Raw genomic sequence first — 7,410 nt, forward strand, 5'->3', positions numbered from 1 at the left:
ACACATTGCATTGTGATGATAATGTTTGCAGAAAAAAAAGTTATATGGAGGCTGCTTTTTTTTCATGGCATTGAGGCCATTTTTCTCTCACTTCATAAATTACACACAAGGAAAATGTCGGAGGGTAAATATAATGTACTACATAGTAAACAAGAAGTGATTTCAAACACAGCCTGAGTTTGGGAAATGTGTAAGTGAGAGAGATAAAGAGCGAGTAGTGAGTAGGCCTGTGAGTGCTGAGTAGTCTAGTAGGTTTACTTATGTGTCCTTTGTGTGTATGTGTTTTATGGCTGCGTAGAGCTGTTAACATTTTGGCAGCAATGTGTAACAGAAGATAAGAATTTAATACCTGTGTTCAGATTAAAAATGTGCTTTGGCACACTATGCAAAGCTTTTATTCCTGCTGCCAACAAGTTTGACGGCACATTGTTTTCGTTGCGGTGGTACAAACGACACAATGGGCCCCAGTGACCAGCCAGTTTTACAACCTCGAGGACTCAGTGAGCTTAATGACAGAAAAACCACACGCACATAAACACAGCTTTTCCCACACCGAACAAGAGCGCTGGGTGTGTGTGATTTCACAAGAAGACGTTTCACAAGTGGCTGTTATTGTGCGTTGCCGATTAAAGTTGCAGAGAAAACATTTGTGTAGGGACCAGATTGCGAGCCCCACCTCTGCACCTTCAGCTCACTCACGACAATCACGAGCTGCGGTTTCCCTGCTCTGCTTCACATTAGCACCGCAGCTCCGGCCCGGACAGGTCCGCGGCTGTTATCTCAATGATGTTCTAATTCTAGTCAAACAGTCCTGTGTTTGACTCAATAGAGGCAGTGTTAGTCAGGAGAGTCAATATTAGCTGAGCACACAGAGCAGGACTGGTGTGTGAGAGAGACAGAGAGTTATGTGTGTGTGTGTGTGTGTGTGTGTGTGTGTGTGTGTGTGTGTGCGTGTGCGTGTGCGTGTGCGCGTGTGCGTGTGTGTGTGTGCGTGTGTGTGTGCGTGTGTGTGTGCGTGTGTGTGTGTGGGTGTGTGACAGGATACGTGGTGAAGTGTGCTCTGTCAGTGAACCCTGACCGCCCGGTGCAGTAATAATAATAAAGATAATAAGAAAACGGAAGAAAGCAAACTCCTGCTTACTTTTTGCCTCAGTGGCTTCGGTGTTTGACAAGAGTGACATTTCTTTCACTGCGTGTCTTTCATGTGGAAGTAGTTGTGAGATGTCAGACTCTGCCGGCCTCCGGCGCTCTGTGCAGTCGAGCTTGGACTTGCTGACAGTCATACATGAACGGCTCAACACTTCAGATGGTTTCGCTCTTGAAGGAGAGTTTTTTTTTTTTATTCAGTTCATTCAAGGTCAAGCTGCTGCCAATATCAACAGCCTAATTATGATATTTTCCAGATCAAATTGCTTAACTACTAAATTAAACCTTACATTCATCATGTGGATGAATACACATTAAAGTGGAGTCAGTTCTAAAGGCCATTAACTGTGATTTCTCCACATAAAACATGCAGTGGCATAAAGCGTACTTGTGGCTGAATAAAGCTTTAATTACAGGGAGCAGCTGAATAATGTTTCCGTTTTGCCTTATTCGCAGTTGTAAAAAAAGAGGAAATTATAAACCCATCAGATTGCAGCACCTTCTGTTTGTTCAGGATTCACCAACCAGCACAATTCAATCTGCAGGAGATTCTGGAAAACAAACTTATAATATAATATACATATTGAGCTTCTGCATCTGACAATCTAAGTGATATGTATGTCTTTAAACCTGTACAAATATTGCAATTAAATAAAGGAATAACCAGTATTTGCTTAGCCTGCTCATAACTTGTGTGTGAATATTGGATTTAAATTAGTCAGGTGGACACCAACTCAACATGTTAATAAATAACTGTGTTTGTCTTATCAACTTCTACATTTTTTTTTTTGCGCTGCCTAAATAAATACATTTAAAAAAACAATGAAAACTATTTTTAGTTGCTTTAACAACCTAAATGCAATTTTCTAATTTAAGTTTGAGATGTCCATGACGGCAAAAGGAAAAAATATTTGAAACATATTGTAAATTGTAGGTCCCAGGCCAGATAATTAAACTTATCTACCATTTCACTTCATTATTGATCGTCTGAATCGGAGATTTGAGGAGCAACTCGGAGGTCTAAAATCAGGCTAATAGATCACAAAGACAGAAGTACATCTGTCTGGCAAGTCTGCAAAGAAGCAACATAAAAGCCGTGATGGTAGAAGGCCGTCCGTCATGTTTGACTGAGCCTCTGGCCTTGTTAGCAGTAATAACTAGTGTAAACAAACAGCAGCGGTGTATTTTAAGGTCATCACAAACATCAACCAAAACCTCCCAGTCAGCACAAAACCGGGGCTCTGATGTGGCAGCACACTCCTCGCTATCTAAATCTGCTGACATGAGAAAAAGCAACATTAGCTAATGCACTACTTAAAGACCATAATCGCTCTTTCCCCTACTGTTAATGAATGCTAATTAGAAGTCTGGAGCAGTTTCTGGCGTGTGCTGGCTGCTCCTCTAATGTGCCGTATTGTTCCTCTCCTCGCTCCAGCTCAGCACTAATGCTGCTGTGCCAGCTATTAAAGTCAGATAAGCTATCCATCTTTAGCATTGCCAGCCAAAAAGCCCACTAATAGCTTAGCCACAAAATTGTTAATTTCCATGGTTTCCTTTTTCTTGTTTTGAGTTTTCTCTCGCAGTGTATGAAATGGACAGATATTCAGTATCACTCTGTCGGCCTCAACGCGTTTCACACGATCCATTTTCTTGCCCACATTTTATAGCCATGTCACCTCAAAACGCTCCGTCAGGGAAACAGGCTGCTATATTTGTGGGAGCCTTTCTACAAAGCCTGTTTCAGCATGACGCTCCATCATGGACTCTGTCATGAAATCCTAACAGGCTGTACACACAGTGAGTGCTCCCTCCGTGATAAATGCGTGTGCATTTTGGGAACCCATCTTAAAATGTGTGCTGGAACAATGTGATATAATCCATGAAACGACTACAATGAGGTTAATCACAACCATACTTTTAACGAGGATTAGGAGACATATTAGCAGCCATATTATCCTCTTTTCAGATTCCTGTTAATTTTACAACTGAGTTTATGATCTGGCAGAAATCCATTAGCCAATTTATGCTACATAGGCCACGAGGGACTTGAAGTGAAAGTTGAGCACACGTCGCCATTGGGAGTTTCACAAAATGGAGACACTGTCTTGTGCGTACAGGCTTTTCTGATAGGCTACACATGTTTTTTTTAATAATTGCAGTTAACAAATTGATTAAAATAACTGCTAATTGCTGAGAAAAAAAATAGGATAGACACTTAAGGGGCTAAGGCATTGAGGCAATTTATAGATTACATGTTCACTAGTGTTTACAATTAGTTCTAGCCTCAAATCTTTTTGTATTCTAACCCCTTATGGGCCTAAACATAGGCAGAGATCCAGCTGCAGCCATAACAATAAAAGGTGAGAGAACAATGTCTTCTGATAATTCCTTCTGGCAGTTTATTTTATCACCTTTTAAAATATTTAAACCCTATGGCTTTGCTTTATTGTGTATTTTAATCTGATTTTATTTGCCTCTTTTGAATTGTTCTTGGCTGTGACTAGAATTTCACGCCTTCATTTTGCTTTGGTTTTTTTGTGCTTCATGCCAAATCTTTGCATAATTTCATTACTTTTCCTAACTTCCGTCTGAAAAGCACATCTTAACTTTGACAAGACATGCAGATCTATTTAACAGCTGCTCTAGAGCTTTCAATCACATCACGGTCATGATAAGCAGATAGAGTTCGCCAAGTTAACATGAAATTGTAGATTTTGTTGTTTATATTTTTCCATTTGGTTTCTGAGCTTTTTCTCATCCATGACAGCTTTAAAAAGTTGAGCTTCCATGTGTTCAACGTTTCAACGTGATGTGATCGACAGCTCCAGAAGAGCTGCGGGCCTTGTTGAGATTTTGCCATTAAAAGTCATTAAACTATGTAGATGGTACGTTGACTTGATATTCAGTACGGGTCTTCTGATACACTGGATGTGACCTATGTGATTCTCCACAGCTCACATCATGTTCAGAGTGTGAACAATCCGGTGTCTCCATGAATACATCGATGACCTTCATGCTGCTCTGGTGGATGAAGGAGGAGTAAGTCACACTTTTTAAAATCACTGTGACGAAGTTTGAAGCAGTTACTCAGATCTGCCTTTTGTGAGACAGCACCCGTTAACTGCTGCGTTTCCTCTGGAGACCTGGGCTGAAACTACTTCCCAGCCACACAGATGTTCAATTTCTACATCGACAGACACCCATGTCTAGGTCTCACCCAGACAGAGGAGTCTTATTTCATGGATCTGAAACTAGATCCATAAAAGTGCACAGAAGAGAGGTGACTCTGCGAACATAACAGCTCCCTTATGAAATAGTTTTTTGCGCTTTTTTAGTCCACAGAGAATTCAAGAATAAGCTCAGTGTAAATTTCACAACCACAGATTTTTCATCTGCTCAGAGATGAAAGAGTCTCGCCTCAGTGTGAGGAAACCCGGGAAGTGATTAGTTTATAGAGCTTGCATGAGTTATGGTGTTGTGGTTCTGCAGACGTGCCCTGCACTGTGGGAAAAGTGAACTTTTAATGCTGTGCGACTTTATGGCTGTTCATCATGTTATATTTGACATGTACAAAAGTGAGGTTTACCATTTCCCCTGACATTCTGGTGTTACATTCGCAAAGGCTGATGGATTTAGCAGATCCTAGCGTCACTCATATTTGCTCTATGGAGGATTCTGAGAGTTAATTAACAAAGAAGCGCATCTACATTATGCAAGCAATTTTAATATTGTATATTTTAATGTAACAATACAAAAGATTATTTCAGCTATAATAAGAAAAACATAATATAATTCTACCCATTCCTGAAATAATTCAGCATTCCTGTTACATTAGAGTCGTTATCTCGACAATTATTGGATGGACTGCCGTGAACTTTGGTCGAGCCACTTGTGTTCATGTATCCGTAGACTGGATCTTTCTCATCAACGTGCCAATATCCAACGCTCATTGACCCATCTGGTCACAGCACAGGCCAGAGGAAAACAAACAAAGAACACATTCATGAACTTGTTTGGCTGTGGACAAGTAACAAAGTGTGAAGCGCTGCCTCAGACTCTGTGACCTTCTGTCCCATCACTCTCTCCTTTCATCGTAGGATCGTGTTACAGGTCTGACTGCACCACAAACCAGAATGAGGAGGCAAACAGCAAACTTCATACGCTTGTATTTGGTATGTATAAAAAATTAGTCAAACTGATCGACAATGCAAGACAACTATGCAGCTGACCTGTAATGCTCGAAGACGAGCGTGCCTTCAGGCTCCTGTAATCTCTAGCTCGACTGCTATGCACTGCATGTCTTGAGCAAACGTGAGAGGGGTTAATAACCTAAATACTTCAAGTTTGGAGACATTCTGCCAGCCTTTTCTTGTCCTGTCACTCTCCAGCCGAGGGGGGATGAATCCACAGAGAAGCATCAGCCTGACGCAACAGCACTTAAATCATAAACCCGACACTGCGGGTCAAATACCTCAGAATACTTGAAGAAATGTTCGCTCCTCCTTCTAGAGAAATAGTATCTACAGTATCCCGTAATTGTCAACAATTTCCCCAGTGATGGTCCTACAGGGCGGGTTGGTAACAGGTTGAGGTTAGCTGTATGTCACACAGCTCTTTCCTCAATTCAAGATCAATGGTGCTTTTGACTCACGTATCCCTTTCTCCGCCCTTCACATGCCACTAACAAACAACTTAACACGCGGAGGAATGCTGCTCAACACCAGAGCAGCGGGAGAACAGGTCTGAATTAAGCACAAACAGCCGCAGGAGTCGAGGGCGCCAGCACCTCATATAACAGTGACTATTATTATCGTCATTATCATTATGACTATCATTCCTTCTCTTGCTCTCTCATTGCTTCGATAATCTGTCTGTTGCCAAAACAACAGCTTGTTATCTGAGAAGGGATCAGCATGTGCTAGCAGAATAAGGTTTGCCCGGCCGGATTCCCACAACAGGCTTCACATTGGGGTGAAGTGCTACAGGTGTGAGCATTCCTTTGCAGACTGTGGATGGGTGATGATGGGAGAGATTGTCCTGTGAATGAGGGTAGGAAACAGCCGTACCTTTGAGGATCAAGATCCTAGAGATAAGGATTACCTGTGAACCAAAGGTCAGATAAAAGAAAAATACACAACAATCTCTACTCCATCTACTTCACCCTTTTATAGCAACTCACAAGTAGCAGACATGCTGTTCTTTGATATGACCTCTCTGACAAGGATAATCCAAGTCCGTACACCTCTTTAAGACTTAATTGCTACCTGTCACAGGACAAGAATCCTCTCTTCTCTTTTACAAGGCCCCATAATAGCCAAGAGCGTCAATCTTATTTGTGGTGTAACTCATCAACCTAAAAGGGTGGATAAGTATGCTGGCAGATGAAAGATAGGAGTGGAAACCACGTGAGTCAACGCAACAACGGAGAGAAGTGACTTGTGGTACAATTCTTTGTTTAATTCTGGGTGTTGCCGCACCACACCGTTTTTCCTCGGGCACAAAAGGATTCATGGTTACAGCAAGCTCAAGCTGCCAGGAACCTGACGAAAGATGGTGTTCTCTGCCGCCTTGCCTGCCAGGCAGATGGAGGTGGTGTCACGTGCTCGGTGTCAGCCGCTCCCTGCCCTGAATCGCTCCTCTGTTCACCCGTGGAGTGACGCTGAGGGCGGAGAGCTCATCGCAGCATTTTAAAGGTGAGTGATTTATATGGCAGCTGTTCCCCAGTGTGCCGTTGTGAATGCCCGTGGCCCACGTTTAACAGCTGACAAACACAAGCTTTTTCTGCTCCGGTCGCATTTATGGCCTCAAACACAATTCTATTAGTGCAACCTCTACCACACAAAGGTATAAGGTAGGTTTTATAATGGCGTTATCTCAGATAATCAAGCAGCGAGACTACCTCAGTCAAGCACACCCTGAAATGATGACGCTCCCATCAGCATGATAACAATAACTTTAAGAGCGAAATGTTCTAACAGCTGAACTATTCTCAAGGCCAACACTTTTAGTTGTTTGGTTTTTATTATGGTTTCATTCAACGATCCCAAACTATTGCTTCATATGTTGCACGAGCTCCGAAGTAGGAGGCTCAGAACTAGTTTGTAGTGTTGTTTGATATTCGAGACCTCTCCATTAACCCACAGCAGCACACCGGGAGAGTGTAACCTTATTTCACGCCAGCTCTCAAATAGTGCCGAGAATTTGTGAGGCAGTTAGTGGCCGTCATTAATAACGGCCTCGGCTGGGTTGACAGCTGCTGATTGG

Source organism: Cyclopterus lumpus, chromosome 6 (genome assembly GCF_009769545.1).
Source record: "Cyclopterus lumpus isolate fCycLum1 chromosome 6, fCycLum1.pri, whole genome shotgun sequence".
Lineage (NCBI taxonomy): Eukaryota > Metazoa > Chordata > Actinopteri > Perciformes > Cyclopteridae > Cyclopterus > Cyclopterus lumpus.